Genomic DNA, 25199 nt, shown 5'->3' on the forward strand with positions numbered 1-25199 from the left:
CATAGATACAGAGAGAGATAAATTCAGAAAAGAGAGAAAAAGGCATATAAACAGAAGGGGATTGATTGTTAGATACATGTAGATACATATTGAGAGAGGATATATACAGGATAGAGAGAGGGCAAGATATAGAAAACACAGACAGACAAAATTAGGAACTGCATTTTCCATTGTTGTCTTGATTTCACTGGTCTTGACCTGTTTGTTCAATACTGATTTCTTCCAAATCCCAACTGAATTTACTGGTTGTTTATTGGTTTGCTCTGGGATTTGGTCTAGTTGGGATCTTGATTCTACTCCAATTGTTCTGCTGTTATTTGTTGCTACTGCTACTGCTCGTCACTGTTTACTTGTGATCACTATTGTCCCTTTGAGTTTGTCGCTGACCTGTTGCTTCCATTTTCCTCTTTGCATTTCAGCATCCAAGTACACCTTTTGAATCTCATATTTGATGTACCAATAGCAAGGAGTTGAAATGAAGACGCAAAGAATTTTCAGTCCTTCAGTATTGCACCTATTGTCTTATAAAGTGTTAATAAATTCGCGCAAATCTTTAGATTGCAAACTCCATAGGAAGATACAGCAGGTAGTTTTGTATTCAATTGAAAACTGGGTCTGTTTAACTGTCTTAACTTACAATGGTTTACCTTGTTGTAATTATATGTGTGATGTGATTACGCAATTCATGGAATGCATGAGTAACCGGTATACGCACATAAGTCATTCTCAGTTATATCTTACATGTATAAAATGGATTGCTATTAACCTGGACAGATGTAACATTGGTTTCAAACTGTGCAATTTAACTCCGTTACACACAAATTTCATTAGGCAGTTTTGAATTCAATTAGTGGCAGCTTTTCTGATAAATAGCCGACTTCATTAATCAAGCCCAAACAAGCTAGTTTTAAATTCAAACTTGAAGGTCGTTTAATGTAAGTTTAGTATATGTTATTAGTTTGCTTGCAATCTCCCTTAGCAAATTAACAAGCGTATTCACTCGTTGAATACAAGGCATGAGATAACTCTCACCTCATAAACAACCAATCAGGTAATTAAACAAAATTCGGATTCGGCGAACATAGTAGAGATTTAGTATGCAGTCGTTTAAACAAGCAAATTTGGTATCTTCTTTCTTTTATTTTTTAGAGACAAACATAATAGAAATGTAGTCACTTTAGGATATCCTTTAAAAATAATGAGACGAGCCTCGTCAAATAAAGATACACATTGCGGGGCCCTCAATAATCAATCATAATAAATACTTAGAATTTGGGATGGGCTGTCTAGTGAATTTTCCTGCCTTTTCCAAAAATAATAACGCGTTAGGCTCTTAGGCGCGACTTAATCAAATTATATTCTTAAACTCGGGTGCACATTGATGTGACCCAAATCCAAATCTCAACGGAGTCAAGATGTGTTGACAACCACGGGTGCATTGATTGCGACGTGGTTCGAGATGCATTTTTACGACGTTGCAATTCTATAAAAACAAATGATAATAATAAAAGCGGTTTTTAAAACATAATAAAGCACATAAGTCACAACATGTATTTAAATCAGATATTTAGCCATTATAACAATTTAAGCGACCGTGCTAGAACCACGGGATTCGAGGGTGCCTAACACCTTCCCTCGGGTCAACAGAATTCCTTACTTAGAATTTCTGGTTCGCAAACTTCATTTGGAAAAGTCAAATAATTTCCTCGATTTGGGATTCAAGATAAACCGGTGACTTGGGACACCAAAAGCCAAACCTTTCCCAAGTGGCGACTCTGAATTAAAATAAATAATCCCATTTCGAATATTGTCACTTAAATTGGAAAAACTCCCCTCGCGCATTTTTACCCTTTGGGGCGGGGCGCGCAAAAAGGAGGTGTGACATTATTTTTGAAATGTTGCAGGCACAACAGTTGGCTATTGCTTAGCTACAAAGTCACCAGAAAACTCCTAGCATGGTAGCTCCGGGGACAGCTCCCCCAACCGGACAGGTACCGGAGAGATCGAGCAATAACGGGTCGATGACCGATCCTGTCATCGTAAAAATGCTCGAGGACCTCACCAAAAGGATCGAATCGGGCGAGAAAATGATAGAAGCCAACGATAAGAAGGTCGAGACCTACAACTGTAGGGTCGACCAGATTCCGGGCGCACCCCCGGTCCTGAAAGGTGTGGATTCAAGTTCATACAAAGGTCGTTCCCCGAGGAAGCGGCCCCGAAACCCATTCCAAAGAAGTTCAGAATTCCAGAACTCCCAAAGTACAATGGGACCTCAGACCCCAACAAACACGTTACTGCCTACACTTGTGCGGTAAAAGGCAACAACATAAAGGACAACGAGATCGAGTCCGTAATACTGAAAATGTTAAGGGAAACACTCTCGAAGGGGGCCATGATGTGGTATCACAACTTAGCTCCTAACTCCATAGACTCATTTGCCATGCTAGCAGACTCCTTCATAAAGGCGCATGCCGGTGCCATCAAAGTAGCAACGAGGAAATCCGACGTTTTCAAAATTAAGCAAAGAGAGAACAAGATGCTGCGAGAATTTGTATCTCACTTTCAAATGGAATAGATGGATCTACTGCCAGTCTCTGACGACTGGGCAGTGCAGGTTTTCACTCAAGGTCTAAACGAACGAAGCTCGATGGCTTCAAAACAGTTGAAACAGAATTTGATCGAGTATCCAGCTATGACCTGGTCGGACGTCCATAACCGGTACCAATCATAAATCGGGCTGAAGATGACCAGTTGGGAGCCTCCTCAGGCTCAGTATACCCAAGCAGGCTCCTGGAAAAAGAGCCAAAACCAAACAAAGAAAGATATCAGTCGTACATCGAAGACAGGAGAAACGCCCCGAGGCGCAACCCACCTCATAACGATCAAAGGATAGACCGAGGACAGGATCCTCGAGGACTCATCAATAGAGCCAGATTTGATAGGAACGCAGGGCCGGCGGGGGAACCCCACTTATCAGAATACAACTTCAACGTTAATGTATCCGACATCGTGTTCGCCATCAGTAAAATCAGAGACGCAGGTGGCCCAGGCCTGTACAGTCGGATCCTTCACAAAGGAATCATAACTTAGTGTGCAAGTTTCACAACACACACGACCACAGGACTGAGGATTGCCACCAACTTCGAAAAGAGGTAGCTCGACTACTTAACAAAGGCCACCTTCGGGAATTCCTTAGCGACCGAGCCAAAAATTAGTTCCGAGAAAGAGAGGCGGCCAAAAAGAACGAAGCAAATGAGCCACAACATGTCATCCACATGATCTTGGGAGGCGTCGATGCCCCGTAAAAACCCGTAATGAGAATGACAAAAATATCCATCACTAGATAAAAGCGAACCCGAGGATATATTCCCGAGGATGCCCTCACATTCGGCGAAGAGGACACCCAAACCTTGTCTTAACCTCACAATGACGCACTGGTAATCTCTTTCCTTGTAAATTCTTTTCAAATAAAATGTGTGCTCGTGAATCCAGGCAGCTTGGCAAGTGAAATCACCCTCCGAGTCATCGTGGCCGGCACGACCCAAAATGCCAAATTTGATGTCATCTAAGGGGACATGAGGTACAACGCCTTATTCGTCCGGCCGTGGATACACTGCATAAGAGCAGTACCATCCACTCTACACCAAATTATGAAATTCCCGAGAAAGGATAGGATCAAAACCGTCTACAGGGAATAGCATGAGGCAAAGGAGATATTCGTGGTGCACGACGTGGCACCGACATTAGTACCTCCGCTCGCAAAAGAGATAAAGGGTAATCAAGACACACCTTCGATTAAACCCGATCAAACAAATTAAAGGACCGTACCACGTCCTCGTCTTGAGTAACTAGGACGTATCGGTCCTCGAAACGTCGCCGACACATCCTACACTAAGGTATAACCATCTCCTTTTTCATTTTGTATTTTGTGCTAACCCTTATGCAGGCGCCCGATCAAAGCAGTCAGAGCACCTTAAGGTTTCAAAGCATATGTTGCACTCTTTTCCTTAGACCAAGTTTTTATCTCGAAAAGGGTTTTACTGGCAAGGTTTTTAATGAGGAACCATCTGCGTACTACCTAAGGGAGACTTATCAAGTGTTCAAGGCTTCTTTTGCAATCAAACTAGAACACTGAGGGGCACCCCACCTCCTCCCAAAGGCGATCCGCTCAGAAAAGCCAAGAAAAGTCAAATGGGGTCATAGGAAAATGATGTACCGGGCCAAACGGTCGAATGAACCGTGTCCGTATAGCCGAGCCCCGGGCAGCAAAAACATGTACACTTGTATCCAACAATTGAAGAATATCTTTTATCAAAGCATATCTCACTCCAAAAGAAGCTCGGCACCCTCCACGAAAACTATTTCTCCGCCGAAAACGTCCCGAATACTCGAGGACTGGCGTCCACGATTCAACATTTGAATGACCTCCGGGTCGGGACTCCAAAATCATAAGCCCTCAGATGAGGCAACATGAAAATCTCAAAACATCTCCAACGTTGAAAGTACCCCGAATGCTCGAGGACTGGCGTCGAAATCTCAAAAAACGCACGACCTCAGGGTCGGGATCTCCAAAATCGTAAGCCCTCAACAAGGCAATACAAAGTTTGCAAATAATGGCTCCTAAGTCAAGAAACCCTCGACGACTCGGGGACTGCCGTCAAGCACCACCCCCATCGACTTATCAAAACTCGAGGCCCTAAGACCCTGAGCGGGCAGACTCGGTCTCGTAAGACCTACACAAGGCAGCAACTATATCTGTAAGACCTCAAGCAAGGCATGAACCACACTTGTACCAAGTGAAAAAATTGTAAGACCTTAACGACATGAAAAATTTGTAAGACCTCAACGACATGAAAAAACTGTAAGACCTCAACATCATGAAAAATCTGTAAGACCTCAAGCAAGGCATGAACCACACTTGTACCAAGTGACAAAAATGTAAGACCTCAATGGCATGAAAAAACCTGTAAGACCTCAATTGCATGAAAAACCTGTAAGACCTCAATGGCATGAAAAAACTATAAGACCTCAAAAGGCATGACAAACTTGTAAGACCTTACTAAAGGCAGGTTTTGGCTATATATCGAACTTGTAAGACCCCTAAAAAGGCATACCTTTGATATAGATGCCGAAACTATTTCACTCGGGACTCAAAGGCTCCGGCCAAACACAAGTGACTCCGACACACGGCTATACCAGCCAAATTAATGCGACTCGAGGACGCCCGACTATCGCTATAAGGCATAAGAGCCATTGTCGGCAGCTCGCACAGGCCTTCAAATTACTCCGAATCTACTTCAGAAAGAACCGATTAAACAGGCTACCCTCGGCATAGGCAAAAGAGTTTCGACCATATCAGCTCCAAATCACAGGCTTTGAGCTACTCAACCTCCGAGCCAAACCTCCTGAGGTGATCGAACATACCCGCAAGTTACTCGAAATCAAGGTTTTTCCCGAACCGACAACAAGTCAGGAAAAAATTAATTCAAAAGTCCTTAACGAGAGGAAAATAAAGCCTACATAAAAGGTCACATTGACCAAGCACGTAAGAGCCATTGTCGCCAGCCTAATGAACCTCAGGGCCACATACACAAAAGGTCGCATCGACCAAAAGCATAAGAGCCACTGTCGCCAGCTTGAAGTCTAAAATCTTGAGGGTCAAAATGAGCTTGAGTTGTAACATTATTCGGAGACTGGACCCAAAATAGTTAACTATATATGCCTAAGGGCAAAGCACATAAGAGCCATTGTCGCCAGCCTCAGGGCCACACACGTAAAAGGCCGCTTCGACCCAAGGTATAAGAGCGACTATCGCCAGCCCACGCAAATTCAAAAACGTGAGGGTTGATTGGGCTCGAGTCGAAACCCGACTTAGAGACTAAACCCAAAACAGTTAACTACACTTGCCTGAGGGCAAAGCGTAAGGGCCATTGTCGCCAGCCTAATGAGCCCTAGGCCATACACACAAAAGGTTGCATCGACCAAAAGCGTAAGAGCCACTGTCGCTAGGCTAAATTTTGGCCACTTGGAGGTCAAATAAGCTCGAGTCGATGCCAGACTCGAGGACTGAGCCCCAAAACAGGTGGCCTAAATATACCTAAGAGCGAAAGTACGTAAGAGCCTACGGGCCAGTCTAACGAACCCCGATGCCATATCACGACTCTAAGGATTCCTACCAACTCAAAGACCAGTCCACCTGGCCAAATTCAAGGCAGGAAAAAGATACAAAAGAAATAAAGCTACGAGGTTTACTTTCATACACATATGCGAAAAAGCGCAATATCCATCTACAAACATGCTACGAAAGTTCTACACACCGACGACAAAATCTATGCCCCCTCCCCCCGAGGGCTACGGCATGTCGGCCTCATCTTCGCTTTTTTTGGCATCGGGCAAAAACAACTGACCATCATGCTCGTCCGCCCTTGCTAGCGCCAATTCCTCCTAGAGGGCGAAGCCCCCAGCACAGATCTCTTCGAGGGTCTTTCTTCGAGATTTGCAGCGAGCATATTCTTCAACCCTCCCTTCACGGTCGAGGATCCTTCTCAGCTCGGCTTGAGCATCGGCAACATCCTTTGAATAGATCGCCACCTCCCAATCAGCTTTAGTCAGGCTCATTGCAGCTTCTGCCCGAGCATCAACGATCTTAGCCCTGACCTTCGAAAGCTCGGACTCAAGTTTCGCAATCATTTCTGCCTGAGCCGAAGCATTATCACGAGCCAAGCGGAGTTGAGCTTCAAAAGTGGGATCTTTAGCTAGGGCGTCCTTCCCCTCTAAAGCCTAAGCCTCCTCCCGAGCCTTTAGCTCATCATGCTCACACTTGTCCCGACCAACTTCATCTCGAAGGTGCTCTAAGGCCTTCGTCTTTTTCTGCAACTGAAATAGACTAAGTGTTAGTCTCAGGAACCAGGAGGCAGAATGCATGCTCGCCCTGGACAAAAAATTACCTACTCCTTCACATGGGTCTCGTAATTCAAGCTCCGGCCCACCTTACACTACAAATGTGCCAAGTCGATTTCTTTTTCACCACAAAGGAGCCTAAGGGATATCTCCCCATCCAAATCTTTATGTAGCCTGGCTTCACAATGAAGCAACCCGAACTTAAGCTTGTCGAAGGCCTACAAAAGAAACCCAATAAGAAAAGGAAGGCTCGAAGCTCTAAAGACCTATGCCGAAACTCACCACAAAGTGAAGCCGTTAGGCTTCCTCGAAGGTCGAGCGCATGCCTGCCAATCTAGTTCTTTTAGCCCAGAAAGAGTAGACTCCGGTCGAAGCACGGTCGCGCGGTGTACGCAACCTCGGGTTTCTAGTATCTCCTGAAGTATTATCGATGGAAAAAGAAGGCAACAGCAACGAAGAAACCCTCTTTCCAGAACCAGGAACCGTGGACACGGCAGGCTAAAACGATGTTTCTGCTCTGAAGCCCCGGTCTCGTTCTACCTTATTTTGAGCACCATCACCTTTAAAAGCATCTCTCCCTTAATTTCGTCGTTCTTCAGCCCGAGAGTTGGCAACCCTTCCTCCTCTCCGGAGAAGCACGGCCTCACCTCGAACGGCTCTTTGATGCCTACAACAGCAAGCTTAATACGCATGAAGGGAAAATGCCTCTCCAAATGAAGGAAGGGAGGGAAAAGTATAACACAGCACTCACTATGATGTTTCGCTTCCCATATGCCCGGGGACACAGCTCGCCACTTGCACTCGTCACAAGTTGAGTAGGTCGCCAACTTTTGGACCCTATCCGGCAAATCAGGAACGTCGCCTGGTGCCCATGAAATCGCTGCGGGAAAAGAAAAGAAGGCACGGTTCCAAAACCGGGCTTTCGTCATGGGCAGAACTAAGAAAGCACGAGATGCACCACTTACGAGTATAGTTCCATTCCTCAGGGAATGGCATGAGCTCCACGGGGATAATGTCAGCGGTCCGCACCTGGATGAAACAAATCATCCACCCCCGATCTCCATTTGATCATCGTCAACAACAAAAGGCGTGGTCGATCGGCATTGCAAGATCAACAAACCTCAATGGTGGAAGGGCCGGTACAGCCTGATAAGGTGACTAAGAGTAAAGTCAAGACCCGCCTTCTCCGCAAAAAATCTCAGCATCAGCACTGTTCGCCAAAATGAGGGATGGATCTGTGCCAAGGTAACCCGATACTCTAGGCAGAAGTCGAGCACAACCCTATCAAGGGGGACCAATGTGAAAGGGTATGTGTACACATTCAAGAATCCGTTGGCACGATCCGTGATGCCCTCACCCGAGGAAAGTATCTGTGGTACTACCTTTTCCCCCTATCCGCAGTCTTTTCTCACTAACTCAAGATGTTCTTCTCTTATCAAATAAGCAACCTTCAAGGCATACTCTCATTGGCCCTGAATTCCGGAGGCAGAGCTCTCCCCTCTCTGTTGGGCAGACCCCGATGCAGCGATCATGGTTACAGCAAAATTGGAGAACTAAAGCAGGAATATGTGCAAGTACATTAGTACTGAAATAACGAAAGGATTGATGCGGAAAGGGAAGGGCAACTACTTGAAATGGTGGGATCCCCTAAAAAGAAAAAAACGTCCATGTATATATATATATATGGAAAAAACGGTGACGATCCGCTTGCCTCAAAACCAGCTAAAAGCACCATCTCTAGTCCTGAGGTGGTACCTGACCTCGAGGACCTCCATCAGGACAAGGCTAGGCTCCAGGAAGCCGATGATGCCTTTTCCAGCACCGAGGTGGTACCCGACCTCGAGGATCTCTATCAAAAAGAAGTTAGGCTCTGAAAGGCCAACAATATCATCTCCAGTCCTGAGGTGGTACCCGACCTCGAGGATCCCCATCAAATAGAAGTTAGGCTTTAAGGAGCCAACGATATCGTCGCCAGTCCCGAGGTGGTACCTAACCTCGAGGATCTCCATCAAAAAGAAGTTAGGCTCTGAAAGACCAACAACATCATCGCCAGTCTCGAGGTGGTACCCGACCTCGAGGACCCCCATCAAACAAAAGTTAGGCTTTAAGGAGCCAACGATATCGTTGCCAGTCCCAAGGTGGTACCCGACCTCGAGGATCTCCATAAAAATAAGTTAGGCTCTGAAAGGCCAACAACATCATCGCCAGTCCCGAGGTGGTATCCGACCTCGAGGATCTCCCTCAAAAGAAAGTTAAGCTCCAAGGAGCCGACAACATTGCGAGTCCCCAGGTGGTACCCGACCTCGAGTATCTCTATCAAAGGAAAGTTAAGCTTCAGGGAGCCGACAATATCGCTAGTCCCGAGGTGGTACCCGACCTCGAGGACCTCGATCAGGACAAGGCTAGGCTCAAGGAAGCTGATAACGCCTTCGCCAGTACCAAGGTGGTACCCGACCTCGAGGATCTCCATCAAAGAGAAGGTTAGGCTCCAGGAAGCCAATGGCATCATTACAAGGCCCGAGGTGGTACCCTACCTCAGGGGTTTTTTTTGTCAAAAGGGAATCAGGCTCCAAGGAAATAAGCATTTAAACTCCACCCGTATGGGCTTGGCCTCGAGGTACCGTCTGAGATCGGACAAAACCTTTTTCAAGATCTATCTACAGCGCCTTAAGGCTATTCATACTAAGCCTAAAGCGAGTTTCCAGGTGGTCCAAATTTGAACGAACCTCCGCTCGGAGACTGCCCTCGAGAAATCAAAAGTAGTCCATGTCAACAGGCCTCCGAGCAAATTTCTTCTCAAAGGTTACCACAAAGTTTAAGTAATAAATCATGGTTTCAAGGCCCAAAATGTTACGTTCATTATACTCAAAGTCAAGGTCCCGGCGACCCGAGTTCATCGGCCCGATCCAGGTTCGATCCAAGGGATCACAAAAGGTTCCACGCAAGGCCATATTAATCAACCGAAGCCCAGAAAGAATACTCATACCCGGGATTGATATTGGCAACAGCAGACAGAGTCATGCATTCAGAGTCTCCACAAACATGAAAGAACATAGCAAACATCGAAGACAAATTAGAGAAATATCTTTGTATTCATGAAACATTCGATTACAAAAGCCCACGAGGGGTCCTTACATATGATTACAAAAGCTCACGAGGGGTCCTTACATATGATTACAAAAGCCCACGAGGGGTTCTTACATAGAAATAAAGAAGCAATTGAGTACATATGTAGTGAAAGCCTAGGACCTAGTCTACTCTCAACCTGTTCATCTCCGAGCACCACCTCCTCGAGCATACATCCTCGGCCATGATACGTTCGACTGCCACCTCCTCTAGGTTCCTAGCTCAATCCCATGGAGCAATATCTCTGAGGGCGAAGATGAAGAAGAGGAAAGCGGGAAGTCAAAGAAGAGGAAGGTGATGCAAAAGAGGCAGAAAAAAGAGACATAGCCCGCTGAAGCCAAAGGTTGAAGATTCGGCGGGCCTCTACCTTACTCGCACATTCGTTCTGGGTCCACCTTCCGAGATGTTGTGCCATGCGAGCTTAATGACTGGTTGTGCCATTTTATTCCTTGGGAAAAACTCGTGGGATGAAGTGCCACACCAGACCGGGGTAGGAGAGTGAGCAGCGATGTATAGTTCGAACACTCTCCCGAGCAGCGGTGTAGAGTCCAAATGTTCCCCCAAGTTAGAACAGGCCGACCCCCTTTATCTCATCACCTCGATCTAACGACGACACCCGTGATAGCCGTAACAATAACAACAACAATAATATAGTACAATCTCGCTCGACACAACAAAGCCTAGGTAGAAGGCCATGGCATGACTGATAAAAATGCCGCCATAAGACCTTAAGACCAGAGACCCCATACATGACGGGTAGAAATGGAGAAGGATAATGAGAATGGAAAGATAGGAACAGAAAAATGTTTAGAGGAACTTTGTTTACCGTGAAAATGTTAATAACAATTAAATTTGTTGATGGGACTCTAAAAATACGTGATCTATTTTTATGCTAGTTGTTTAAGCAGTTGATGCTAGATATGTGAAGATAAAAGATAAAATGCAAGCTAAAATGAGATTATGATTGAACCGGGGGGTTAGCTATTCTGGCCTCGGACTGGCCGATGAGGGGCCTCGAGGTCGATGCCTGGGCTCGAGCTCGAGCTATCGGGGATAATCGAGAAGGGGCTAACAGTTAGGATATGATTAAGGGAGGCTCTTTATGGCCAATGACAAGCGACAAATGAAGAAAACGTATGAAGGCAATAAATATGAGCAATAGTACTAGGAGAATACGGTAGAGAGAAGAGAGAGAGAGAGAGAAAGAGAATTATTATTTATCTCGTGTAGAATAGTTGGAGCAACAATAGGAGAGACTTACAAAATGGCAAGGATCCCCTTTATATTGGAGGAAAATCCCAACATAGTACAAAATACATTAATTATAAAGGTATGGAGATGGGACGGCTAGACGTAACACCTTGATACAGGTTCTGGGCAGGCCAGCTTTGTCAGACTTAGTCGCGTGCCTTGGGAATTTCCCATTTTTACTCTAGCCTCGATCGACATTCCCTTTAGGACTGGCCTCGACGAGTTTCGAGGGAGGGAACTCGGTCACAACTTCGCATCCTCGAGGCCTCTAGGTATTCTTCTGAAATGAACTAATAGCAAGAAATTGGGCCCTTTGATTTTGCCGCATACAGATAGTCTCCGTGTTCTCTAGAACGAAGCGATAGGAAATGATTCTGATACCTGACTCCTCGAGCTTCTTGTGACGATGTCATGCCAATGATGCAACCTATGGCATGAGTTTTCATGATAACCGAGACATACCATGGACTTGTCTTTGAGGACGCATGCACGAAAAGAGGATGTCTGAAGGCGTCACTGCAGGGGGTGGACCTTCGAGAGTAGACTAGGCCCTAGGCTTTTACTACGTGTATATTTTTGCTTCTTTGTTTCTGTGTAGAGACCCTTTGTAGGCTTTTGCAATCATATGTAAGGACCCCTCGAGGGATGTTGTAAGCAAATGTTTATGAATATAAAGATATTTCCTTGACTTTTGCCTTTAATACTTGCCATATTCTTTTGTATTTGTGGGAATTCTGAATGTATGCCTCTGTTGACGATTGTCAATATCTAACTTGGATGCGAGTATTCCTTCCGGTCTTTGGTTAATAGAATGGCTCCTTTCTGAGCCCACCGTTGTCCTCGGACCAAGCCTAAAACAATCTGATAGACTCGGGTCATCGGGACCCTCGAGTCACATGAAGATAGCGCATCGAACCTTGAAATTTTTTAGAGTGGTCTCTAAGTGAAGGTTAGCTTCAGGCACCCAGAGGTTTACTTTGAACTTGATGTAGATAACCTTTTAAGGCGTTGTAGATATGTCCCTGAGGAGGGGTTACCCATATTTAGGTGATGTCCTGAGGTCGAGCCCTCATGGACGGAGCTCGAAGTGCTTACTTTTCTTCTTGAGAGGAACCTTCAAGGTCGGATACCACCTCGGAACTGGAGATGATGTTGTTGGCCTTTTGAAACCTAAACTTCTCTTTAATGGAGGTCCTTGAGGTCGGGTACCTCCTCGGAACTCATATTGAAGTCATTAGCCTCCTGGGGCCTAACTTGGGTAGGTGGACCATTGTTGTTTCCCCACATATATATGGGGTTTCTCCCGCTTCTTGGGAGATCCCACTATTTTAGATAGTTATCCTTCCGCTTCGGTGTCAAGTCCATCGTTACCTTAGAACCAAAGTGTTTGTGTAGGTTCCCACTTCAGTTTGCTAGTCCCGCCATAGCCATGACTGCTACTTTAGGGTCCGCCCGGCAGATAGGAGAGAGTTCCACTCCCAGCGCTCAAGATCCATGGGATTTTACCTTGAAGACTATGTCTTCGATAAGAGAGGAACACCTTGAGTTGGTGAGAAGAGACTGCGGATGGGGCGAAGGGGTTGCGTTACAAGTGCTTCCCCTGGATGAGGGTATCACGGACCTTGCCGATGGATTCCTGAACGTGTACTTGTACCCTTTCGAACAGGGCCTCCTTGATAGGGTCGTGCGCGATTTCTGTTTAAAGTATCGGGTTACTTTGGCGCAAATACATCCGTCATTTTGGCGAACAATACTGATGATGAGGTTCTTTGTGGAGAAGGCAGGGCTTGAATTCATGCTCAGTCATCTTGTCAGGTTGTACCGGCCCTTTCATCATCGAGGTCTGCTAACCTTGCGGTGCCGTTCGTCTATGCCCTTTGTTGTTGACGATGAGGAAGATGGAGATCGAGAGTGGATTAATCGGTTCATCCAGGGCCAGATGGCCAACGTTATTCCTATAGAACTTATGCCATTCCCCGAGGAGTGGAATTATATACGTGAGTGGAGCGTCTCGTGCTTTCTCAGATTTGCTCATGGTGGAAACTAGTTTAGTAATCATGTTTCTTCCTTTTCTGCAACAATTTCATGGGCGCCGGGCGAAGTTCCTGATCTTCCTGGTTGGGTCCGGAAGCTGGCAACCCATTCGATTTGTGACGAGTGTAGGTGGAAAGCTGTATCCTGGGGCAGATGGGAAGCAAAACATCATGGTATATGTGTGTACTGCTTTTTCCTTGTCCTTCGTACTTTTGGGAAGACATTTTTTCCTTTTCACGCATTAATCTTGCCGTCGTAGGTATCGGAGGGTCTCCAAAGGCGAGGGCATGCTCCTCCGGAGAAGGGGAGGGGTTTCCATCTTCTGAGCTAAAGGATGACAATAATAAACGGGATATGCATTTGCAGTGCGATGGCACTCACAGTAGGGCAAAATGGGGCCGAGCTTTTGAGGAGAAAACATCGTCCGAGCCTGCTGCACCCGAAGTTTCTGGTTCTGGAGAGTTGGTTCCTCCGAGAGTTTGTGCTTCGACCGGGGTTTATTCTTCCAAGTCCGAGGGGACTAGATTAATAGAGGTGTGCTCGGCCTTCGAGGAAGTCCGCTGACTTCACTTTATGGTGAGCTTTGGCACAGGCCTTCCGAATCTCACGTCTTCCCTTCCTTATCGAGTTTTTTCTTTAGCAGGCCTTTGACAGGCTTAGGTCTGAGTTGCTATGTCATGGGTCTAGGCTCCGGAAAGCTCTGGATTAGGGTAGGTCCCTTGGGCCCCTTTGTGAGGAGAAGAAAGTTGAGTTGGCGCACTAGCGATATGAGGCGTATCGGAGATCGAATTACGAGAGCTATTTGATGAAGCAGGTAACTTCCCGTACCGGGTGAGTACATATTTCACTTTTTAACTTCTCAGGTTAATTCTTCGCCTATCCTAACTACAAAAGAAGACATAGGCCCTGGAACGCCTTAGGGGTGAAGCCGACCGAATCAGGGGTGACTGTGGCGAGCTAAGGGCTCGGGCGCATGCTCAAACTTCAGAGGAGAAAGGTGCCTTGGCTAAAGTTCCTGCCTTCGAGGTCCAACCTGTATAGCTCGTGATAATGCTTCAGTTCAAGCAGATATGATCACAAAGCTCGAATCCGAACTTTCGAAGGTCGGGGCTGAGATCATTGATGCTCGGGCCGAAGTAGCAATAAGTCGTACTAACACTAATCAGGAGATGGCAATTTATTTGAAGGATGCTACCGATGCCTAAGCCAAGTTGAAGAGGGTTCTCGATCATGAAGAGAGTATCAAAGAATATGCTCGTTGCAGATCTCGAAGAAGGGTTCTCGAGGAGATCGGTGCCAGGTGTTTTGTTCTCCCGCAAGAGTTAGCGCGAGCGAGGGCGGACGAGCGTGGTGCTCGGTCACTCCTGTCCGATGCCGAGGAGAGCGAAGATGGGGTTGGTAGGTCGTAGCCCTCAGGGGTAGGGCGTAGACTTTGCCATTTTGTATGCGATATCTTCAGGGTGTGCTTGTAGATGGAGAATGCACTTTTTCTCGTATGTAAATAAAAGAAAACTTGAGGTTTTATTTCTTCTGTACCCCTTTCTGTTCTGCTTCTGATGAGGTGGACTAGTTTCAGAGTTAGTGAGAGTCCCTAGATTCGTGATATGGCCCTAGGGCTCGTTAGGCAGTCTCGGGGGCTCTTACGCGCTCGGTCAATGCGACCTTTAGTGTAAGCTAGAGTTAGAGCTCTTATGATTTTGCTCAACTATTTTGGGTTTAGTCTTTGAGTCGGGCTTTGACTTGAGATCATTTGACCCTCAAGCTTTTGCGTTTGCATGGGCGAGCGACAATGACTCTTACGCTTTGCCCTTGGGCATTTGTATTTTAACTATTTTGGGTTCAGTCTCCGAGTCGGGTTTCGACTGGAGCACAATTGACCCTCAAGTTTTGTATTTGCGTGGGCTGGCGACAACGGCTCTTAGACTTTGCCCTTAGGTATGTATAGTTAACTATTTTGGGTCCAGTCCCTGAATCGGGTGATGACTCGAGCTCATTTTGACCCTCAAGCTTTCAAAGTTTAAGCTGGCGACAGTGGCTCTTACGCTTTTGGTCATTGCAACCTTTTAGTGTGTATGACCCTAAGGCTCATTAGGCTGGCGACAATGGATCTTACGCTTTTCCCTTAGGCATATGTAGGTTTTGTTTTCCTCCCGTTAAGGTCTTTTTGAAATGATTTTGCCTGACCCATCGTCGGTTTGGGAAGAACCTTTTCAAGTTATTTGCGGTGATGTTCGAGCACCTCGGAAGCTTTGGCTCGTAGGTTGAGTAGCTCGAACCCTTGTGATTTGGAGCTGAGATGGTCGAAGCTCTTTTTCCTGTTGAGGGTAGCCTGTTTAACCGGTTCTTTTTGAAGTAGATTCGAAGTAATGGCCAATGATTTTGTAGCGACGGTCGGGCCCCCGAGTCACATTAATTTGGCTGGTACAGCCGTATGACCGTAGTCATTTGTGTTTGGTCGGAGCCATTTTTGGTCCCGAGTGTAGTAGTTTAGCTGTCTATATCGAGGGTATGCCATTTCGGGAGTCTTACAAATGCGATATATAGCCTAAACTTCAGGATTGAGTTTATGCCTGTAGTACGGTCTTACAAAGTTTTCATGCCTTGTGAGGTCTTATAGTTTTGTTGATACTTGGTACAAGTATGATTCATGTATTGCTTGAGGTCTTATAGTTTTCGTTGATACTTGGTACAAGTGTGATTTGTGCCTTACTTGAGGTCTTACAGTTTTTGTTGTTGCCTTGTGTAGGCCTTACAAGACCGAGTTTGCCCGCTTGGGGTCTTATGGCCTCGGGTTTTTAAATGAATGGTGATTGGTGACAGTCACCGAGTCATCTAGTTTGCTTCATCTCGAGAGCCATTACTCGTAGGCTCGGAATTGCCTCATTGAGGGCTTATGATTTTGGAGATTCCGACCCTGAGGTCATGCATTTTCTGAGTCTGTGATGCCAATCTCCGAGTGTTCGGGATATTTTTCCTTTTTGGAGATATTTCGTGATTTCTGTGATGCCTCGTTGAGGGCGTATGAGTTTGGAGTTCCGACCCTGAGGCCATGCGGGTGCTGAGTTATTGATGCTAATCTCTAAGTATTTTGGGTCGTCCTCGGCGGAATGATCTTTGCTATGAAAATGCTGAGTTTCCTTTGGAGTACGAGATGTTTTGGCAAAAGATATTCTTTGATTGCTTGGCATAAGTACATGTCGTTTTGCTACCGTGAGTCCGGCTTATGCGGACACAGTTCATTTGACTATTTGGCCCAGTACATCATTTCCTATTGGAACCTTGTTCGTCGTTCCTTGGTTTTTCTGAATGGATGACCTCTCGAGGGGGTGTCCTCCAATGTTCAGGGTTGATTGCAAAAGACGCCTTGTACGCTTGTTGGATCCTCCTTAGATAGCATATGGACGTTGCCTCGTTAAAAACCTTGTCGGTGAAACCCTCTTCAGGACAAAAGCTCGGCCGAAGGAAAAGAGTGCAATGGATGCCTTTAAGGCCTTGAGATCTTCAAGTTGGGTTAGCACTTTTGACTGCCCTGATCGGGCGCCTGCATATGGGTTAGTGTAAAATAATGAAAACGGGAGGTGGTCCTACCTTATCGTGGGATGCGTTAGCGATGTTCCGAGGTCTAATGTGTCCCTATTGTTTGGAGCGAGGACTCGGTACGGTCCTCCGCTGTGTTTAATCGGGCTTAGCCAACGACGCAGTTTGATTATCCTTTGGCTCTTTCGAGAGTAGAGATATTGGTACCGGCACTATGTTACGTACTGCGAACACTTCCCTTGCCGCGTGTTGTTCCGCGATGATGGTTTTAACCCCATCCTCTGTAGGAAATTTCATCATTAAGTGGAAGGTGGATGGTGTCACTCCCATGCAGTGTATCCGTGGTCGCCCGAATAAGGTGTTGTATTTCATGTCTCCTTCAAAGACATGGATTTTAACATTTTGGGTCGTGCCGGCCACGCTGACTGGGAGAATGATCTCTCCTTTCATTGTTTCGATCGCCATGTTGAATCCGTTAAGGACTCGAGTGGCGAGAATGATTTGGTCTAGCAGTCTGAGCTGCTCTATCACCCTCGACCTGGTAATGTTGGGAGAGCTACCTGGATCCACGAGCACATGTTTTATTCGAAATGAATTAACGAGGAAAGAGGATACCAGGGCACCGTTATGAGGTTGGGACGAGGTTTCAAAGTCCTCCTTGCTGAATGCGAGGGCATCTTCGGGTACGTATCCCCGAGTTTGCTTTTCTCTAGTGATGGATATTTTTGTATTTCTCATCACGGGTTCGTGGGGAGTTTCGACGCCCCCTAATATCATGTGGATAACATGTTATGGCTCATTTGCTTCGTTATTCTTAGCCGCCTTTCTTTCTCGGAGTTGAATTTTAGCCCGATCGCTCAAACATTCTCGGAGGTGACCTTTATTGAATAGCCTGACTATTTCCTCTCGGAGCTGGTTTCAATATTCGATCCTATGGCTGCGTGTATTATGAAGTTCACGTACTAACTTGTGATTCCTTCTGGGAAGGATCCGACTTAATAGGCCTGGGCCATTTGGCGTCCCTGATTTTGTTGATGGCGAACACGATGTCTGATACATCAATGCTGAAGTTATATTCTGATAGGAGAGGTGCCCCTGTTGGCCCCGTGTCCCATCGAATCCGCCTCTGTTGATGAGTCCCCAAGGGTTCTATCATCGGTTCACCAATCGATCGTTGTGAGGCGGATTGCGTCTCGGGGCATTCCTCCTATCTTTGAGGCACAGTTGATACCTCTCTTTGTTTGGTTTCGACTCCTTCGCCAGGAGTCTACACGGATATACTGAGCCCAAGGGGGCTTCCAGCTGGTCATCCTCGACCCTGATCTTTGACTGATACCGGTTGTGGACGTTCAACCAGGTTACAGCAGGATACTCGATCAGATTCTCTTTCAGCTACCTTGAGGCCACTGAGTTTTATTCATTTAGGCCTTGAGCGAAGGCCTGCACCTCTCAGTCGTCAGAGACCGGGGGTAGTTCCATTCATTCCATTTGGAAGCAAGATACGAATTCTCGCACCATTTCATTCTCCCTCTACTTAATCTTGAATACGTTGGACTTACTTGTTGCTACTTTGACGGCACTAGTGCGTTCCTTTATGAAGGAGTTTGCTAGAATGGAAAATAAGTCTATGGAGTTAGGAGCTAGGTTGTGATACCATATCATGGCCCCCTTCGAGAGCATTTCTATGAACTTCTTCAGTAACACGGACTTGATCTCGTCATCTTTTATATCGTTGCCTTTTACTGCACACATATAGGCAGTGACGTGTTCGTTGGGATCTGAGGCCCCGTTGTATTTTGGGAGTTCTGGCATGCTGAACTTCTTTGGAATGGGTTTCAGAGTCGCTTCCTCTAGGAACGGCCGTTGTACGAACTTCTTCGAATCTACACCTTTCAGGACCGGGGGTGCGCCCGGGATTTGGTCGACCCTGAATTTATAGGTTTCGACCTTTTTGTCATTGTCTGCTATCATTTTCTCGCTTGACTCGATCCTTTTGGTGAGGTTCTCGAGCATTTTTACGATTGCAGGATCGGCTACCGATCCGTTGTTGCTCGATCTCTCCGGTACCTGTTCAGCCGGGGGAGTAGCTTCCGGTGCTACTGTGTTGGGAGTCTTCGGGTGGCTTTGTAGCTGAGCGATAGCCGGCTGTTTTGCTGGTAACATTTCAAAAATAACATGAAGACTAACTTCCCGTTCTTCCCGAGCGGGGGCTTTTTGGGCTTCCTGTTGAAGTGTGAGGTTTAGTCGACCTGATGTGCGTCTTGCGAACCCATGTCCGCAGGAATCAGTCCAGGTGCGTTGTCGGGGTTCTGTGGTGGTGCGCCAATAATTGGAACAGCCACACCGTTTTCTCCGTGATTTTCAAGGTTGTCGTTCTCAACTCTGTTCACTAAGCCAGAGATTTTGACCTGAAATCGAAGATCTTGGACAAGAAAAAGTGTGAAAGATAACTTGCGTTGTGTAATGAAACCAGAAAGAAAATAATCACTATTATTTTTAGCCCTACGGTGGGCGCCAAACTATTTACCGTGAAAATGGTAATAACAATTAAATTTGTTGATGGGACTCTAAAAATACATGATCTATTTTTATGCTAGTTGTTTAAGCAGTTGATGCTAGATATATGAAGATAAAAGATAAAATGCGAGCTAAAATGAGATTATGATCGAACCGGGGGGTTAGCTATTCTGGCCTCGGACTGACCGATAAGGGGCCTCGAGGTCGATGCCTGGGCTCGAACTCGAGCTATCGGGGATAATCGGGAAGGGGCTAACAGTTAGGATATGATTAAGGGAGGCTCTTTATGGCCAATGACAAGCGACAAATGAAGAACAAGTATGAAGGCAATAAATATGAGCAATAGTGGCGGGAGAATACGTTAGAGAGAAAAGAGAGATGGAGAGAATTATTATTTATCTCGTGTAGAATAGTTGAAGCAACAACAGGAAAGCCTTACAAAATGGCAAGGATCCCCTTTATATAGTAGGGGAATCCCAACATAGTACAAAATACATTAATTATAAAGGTATGGAGATGGGACGGCTAGACGTGACACCTTGATACAGGTTCCGGGCAGGCCGGCTTTGTCAGACTTAGCCGCGTGCCTTAGGAATTCTCCATTTTTATTGTAGCCTCGATCAACATTCCCTTTAGGAATGGCCTCGACGATCTTTGAGGGAGGGAACTCGGTCACAGCTTCGTGTCCTCAAGGCCTCGAGGTATTCTTCTGAAATGAACTACTAGCAAGAAATTGGGCCCTCTAATTTTGCCGCATACACACTTGGATAAAAAGATATCATGGAAAGGCCCCATTTATAGGGGGTGATAATGCGGCCAACAATGACATCAATGCCTTTGAAAGACGAATCGACAGTCACAATCAATACGCCGTTGGAAATTGGATCGACGGTGATACGGTCGCCTTGAAGAATGGCGATCGGCAGCACATTGAATGACGCTGAAAAGACAAATCCGTGGGATGTAACGGTTATCGTGAAGCTTTACATCGTAGGTATGATATCGTCAGCGTGACATCACCGCAAGAAGTCCGAAGAGTTGAATGTCAAAATCGTTTCTTATCACTCCTCTCTAAGAAACGCTGGGACTATTTGTGTACGGCGAAATCGGAGGGTCCAATTTCTCATTATCAAAACACCTCAGAAGACCATCTCGACATCTCAAAGCTACAAGGTTATGATCGAGTCTCCTACCTTGAGGTTCATCGGCACTCGGTCTTAGGGTAATGTTGACCATGGTCACAGTAGAAACGGGGATTTCCCAAGGCACGCAGCTAGGACTGACAGAGCCTAGCGAGCTACTCTAAGACCCGAGTCAGGGTGTCATCTAGTCGTCACATCTCCATATCTTTGTAATTAATGCTTGTTGTACTATTATGGGATTTTCCTCCTGTATAAAGGGGATCCCTATCACTTTGTAAGGGTTGGTCACTTCAGTTTCTCCAGCTGCTCCATAAGAAATATAGAAGAACACTCTCTTTGCTCTCTCATACTCTCTCTTGATATTATTGCTTTTATTTATTGTCTTCATACTTGTTCTTCATTTATTGCTTATCATTGGCCATAAAGAGCCTCCATTGATTTCATTATAATCGTTAGTTACATAGTTGCTGCCTTCGATCGTTCATAATTGAGCTTCGGGATCGATTTCGAGGCCCAGAGTCGACAAACCCGAGGCCTCGAGTAACCAACCCATCGGTTTGATTATAGCTTTCTCGTTAACTTTATTTCGTCTCTAAATCTCATATACTTAGCATCAACTGCTTAACAAACTAGTATAAAAATAGATCACATATTTTTAGAGCTCCATCTACAAATTTAATTGTTATTACCATTTTCACGGTAAACCCTCCATCACAACATCTTTAGTAGGACCAACAAGTTGACCAAACTCATTGACCACAATTAACTTACGTTCACTCCTTCCATGTACACTTAGCATCCTTGTTTTACGTCTTTTTCTTTAGTTAGTACAAGATCCTACAATAATAAAAATAAAAAGTATCCTCCAATTTAGTAAAATAGATATAGGATGTCAATATTTTAATATAAAATCTAAATGTTCTTACCTTGTTCATTTACTATAGGAGTATTAGCATCCAATTGCACTTCTTGCTCTACTGATTATGTTGTAGGGGTGGTTGAATCACTTTGTAAATGGGCTCCTACCCTCTGATGTTTTGGCATTGGTAGCAAATGTTCTTCCATTAAATTTTTCAGAACCTGACGCTCTTTAGTTAATCGTATAAAGCTAGCTGGAATATTCGTTTTTCTGGTCCGCAACAACCTTTTTTTATTTGCCAAAGATGTAAGTGTTCCAGCTTGAACATATGTCGGGCTTTCCACTTTTTTCTTTTGTCTTGTACCTTCTTGAATCATGACTACAATTTTGAAGCAAATAAAGATATCAGTATCAGTGGTGGTAAAGAGGGAATGAAAATTATCAAGAGCAGAACTATCTTTGAGATGATGACACCATAGAAATCAGAAGTTCAGAAGTTTATTTCATCTTTGAAATGAAGATATCAGCAGAAGTATTTGATGGTGTTCCAACAAATTATTTTTTATTTCAAATAGTTTATACTATTGTGATCAGATTTCAAAAAAAGGGAAAACTACTCTTACCTCCAATCTTTCTCAGCCATACTAACAAATTCAATGACGACAATATTCTCTTCACGTAACTAATTTGCAACACCCTGAAAAAAATGGTAAGAAGGCATAAGAGGTTATTATGATGGTCTAAGAGAGGAGCGGAGACATGAGGACCAAGGCAACCAATGACAAGTAAAGACACCAGCACACGTTTCCAATTACATATCACACTTTTCAGAATTTAATCATAATTGACATGGAAGAAATAATTAATTTACAATCTACAAAAATTGAATTACAGAATAACCAAAAAAGGAAATCAGATCAAGTATAAGCAACTAATTGTAGAGTTTTTCAAACTAGCTTGAAGAGATGTTGAAGCTTGAAGGCTATTCACATAGTATCATCTACACACTATGATATTGGATATTACGACAACACCATTTTCAGCGAGCTGCAAAAATTGAGAATACATAAATCAGTTACTTTTTTTAAAAGTAATAAAATTCAGTAGTCAAAATCTAAAACATTAATAAAGTAGCATGATTTAAGAGGATTTATTTTGGTTATTTTTGGTTGGTATGATTAAAATAGAGACACAAAACAGATTGAAGTATATAAAAACCAAAATTCTCATAGTCCTCTGTACAATATGGAGATAAAATCCAATCACACATGTAGCAACATAGAAGTAGTACCAATTATGTGCACTTATAAACAATTAGACAATTGAATACTACTCTCTGTTAAACAACTTCACTCATTCCCGAGGCCTTAAAATTTCTAGTTCACAATTGAAAAGTTAATATTGATACATAAAAATGTCATATGTACGTATCTCATCAACTAATATTTTTTCCTCATCCTACTTCCATGAACTATTATCTATTTTAAGGGCACTACTAATCACAGTGTAAATCAAGAATTGAGTAGAGGACAAAAACTACATCCATACTTAAAACTTGTTCATTCATTGTTATGAGAAAAAGAATAGCACTTTCATACACAAAGTTACAACTAGAGGTTTAAAACTAACACTAATAAAATTAACATTAACATACTTTTCTCTTCTCCAGTCACACCAATCATTAAGATAAAAGAATAAAATCTTTCTTTCCACATGGAACAGTTCTATGAGAAAACACACATACATTACATTACTTAACATACCCCTCAGGCCTCAACACCCATTTTAGAACAGAAGAGCAAAACCATCAGAAAACCAATCAAAAAAGTGAAATCTCAAGATATAATCAACAATTTTCTCTAATTAAGTTTTAGAATTTTGTCGACCTCAACGATGGAGTTTCGAAGGGTATTCCTTCCAAACAGCAGTAAACTCAATATTTAGTACAAAATCAACTTTGAATAAAATTTTGGTTCAAAGAATTGAAATTCAGCTTCTCAAACACCAATTTTACTAAAACCCCAAATTTAAGCAATCCTCTTTAATTTTTTATCATAGAATGTTTCACGGGGTTCTCAAATCCTCACCAAATTTGAGATAAAGGCTTTAAACAACACAAAAATTAAATATCAAACATAAATTAGAACAAAACATAATGACTTCATAGAAACTCATTTGTGTATTTTGTAAGCTTTTTCAAAAACCCTTGAATGGTAGATCTAGAGACAGAGAACTTTTAAGCTATGGAGGAGAGAGAATCATGCACACCTATTGTGGTAGAGAACGATATGTATACTTGATCGAAAAATTCCTTTGCTGGATATGGGTTTGAAGAAACCTTCAATTCACTGGAGGGTTTTTTCTCATGAAGTTCTCAATGAAGAGAAAGGCGTAAGAAGACCACTCTTTTGATATGTATACTTTAGATTTTGGTATTACTTTTTAATTATAAAAATGGGAATTCGCGGGTTTAGTGAAATTATTGGAGGGAAACTAAATTGTCCCAATAATATTTTTTAGAAAGAATCGTCCCCACAAAGTTATTTTACCATACTGTCTTCATAGACATCTTTGTCGCAACGGTTATGGTACAAATGCGATGGTTTAGTTTCAGTACTGTCTTAATAGGCCTAAGAGGCTATTACAATAATTGTAACCCTTGCAATAGACCATCTATTGCAAGGGTTACATAACCGTTGCTAAATAACCGATGCAATTAGTGTAATTTCTAGTAGTGGATGTTGGCTATTTTTTGGAAAAGGAATGCTTATAGTGTATCCATTACCTGATAAAACGATCTTTTTCGGTAAAAAAAATGATCTTTCCCTTGTATTTATAAATCTAAGATCTATTTATGGATAATAAATACCTTTTAATTTAATTAATTTACATAGCAACAATTTATCCATCATAGCTATGCCAAATCTCAACTCTCTCTCTCTCTTCTCCCTCAACTCTCTCTCATTTTACCTCTCTCTTCACCCTCAGCAAGGCCGTTGGCCATCTTCTCCAGCGGAGCTCTACTGGAACCCAACCAAATAGTCGTCTCTCTCTCTCTCTCTCTCTCTCTCTCTCTCTCTCTTCCCTTCTCTCATCTCCGCCATCAGATCCAGCCGCCTCTCTCTCTCTCATCGCCACCGTTAGATCCAGATCTAAAAAATTACGAAGTTGCGATAGGTCAATTACCGACGGCAAAAATAATGGAGTAGGAAGATCGAAGGGGTCACCAGATCTGGATCTAACGGGGATGCCGGAATCCATGGCTTCTTCTCCTTCTTTGTATCTCACATTTGAGCGTATTCGTCTGACCGAAAACTTATTCCTCCACCATTGCTTTTCTAATCAGAAAAAGAAGTCCCCTCTTTCTCCTCCACTATCTTTCACCTTGAAATATTATTGTATAAATATAGTGTATTTTTTGTATTTCGTCAGAGATCTAAAGTGTATTTTGTTTTTTGGCCGTAGATCCGACAGGATTTGACTGTATTCTTTATTTTCAAATATAATGTATTTTGTATTCTCGTCGGAGATTCGACCGGATTTGATTGTATTCTTCATTTTTAGTATAAATACTGTATATTTTTTAAAAGATTTGAATGTATTTTTTCATTATTTTAGGGTAAATACAGTGGTATTTTGTATTTCGCCGGAAATCCGATCGACTTTGATTGTATTCTTTATTTTTAAATATAGTGTATTTTGTGTTTTTGTCGGAGATTTGACTGGATTTAACTGTATTCTGTATTTCATCATTTTTAGTGTAAATACATTCAAATACAGTCGAATACATTAAATTTTGCAACATCAAATAATGTTGGATACAACTGAATGGT

The 25199-nt window shown here is 43.8% G+C and overlaps 1 long non-coding RNA gene across 3 annotated transcripts; it reads right to left on the reverse strand.

Annotated features, from left to right (window-relative positions):
• Window positions 1-23772, reverse strand: LOC104211611 (uncharacterized). 3 transcript variants are annotated; one of them, XR_011405579.1, is made up of 5 exons: window positions 23635-23772; window positions 21990-22413; window positions 21434-21745; window positions 21279-21344; window positions 1-514 (listed from the first exon to the last, which is right to left on the reverse strand). It is a non-coding gene; the product is annotated as an uncharacterized lncRNA (long non-coding RNA). The 3 variants fall into 3 exon arrangements; XR_011405578.1 differs by lacking the exon at window positions 1-514 and adding an exon at window positions 8866-10270 and having other exon boundaries at window positions 10394-21344; XR_011405577.1 differs by lacking the exon at window positions 1-514 and having other exon boundaries at window positions 8866-21344.
• Window positions 23773-25199: the final 1427 nt, after the last annotated feature.

This window comes from Nicotiana sylvestris, chromosome 2 (genome assembly GCF_000393655.2).
Source record: "Nicotiana sylvestris chromosome 2, ASM39365v2, whole genome shotgun sequence".
Classification (NCBI taxonomy): domain Eukaryota; kingdom Viridiplantae; phylum Streptophyta; class Magnoliopsida; order Solanales; family Solanaceae; genus Nicotiana; species Nicotiana sylvestris.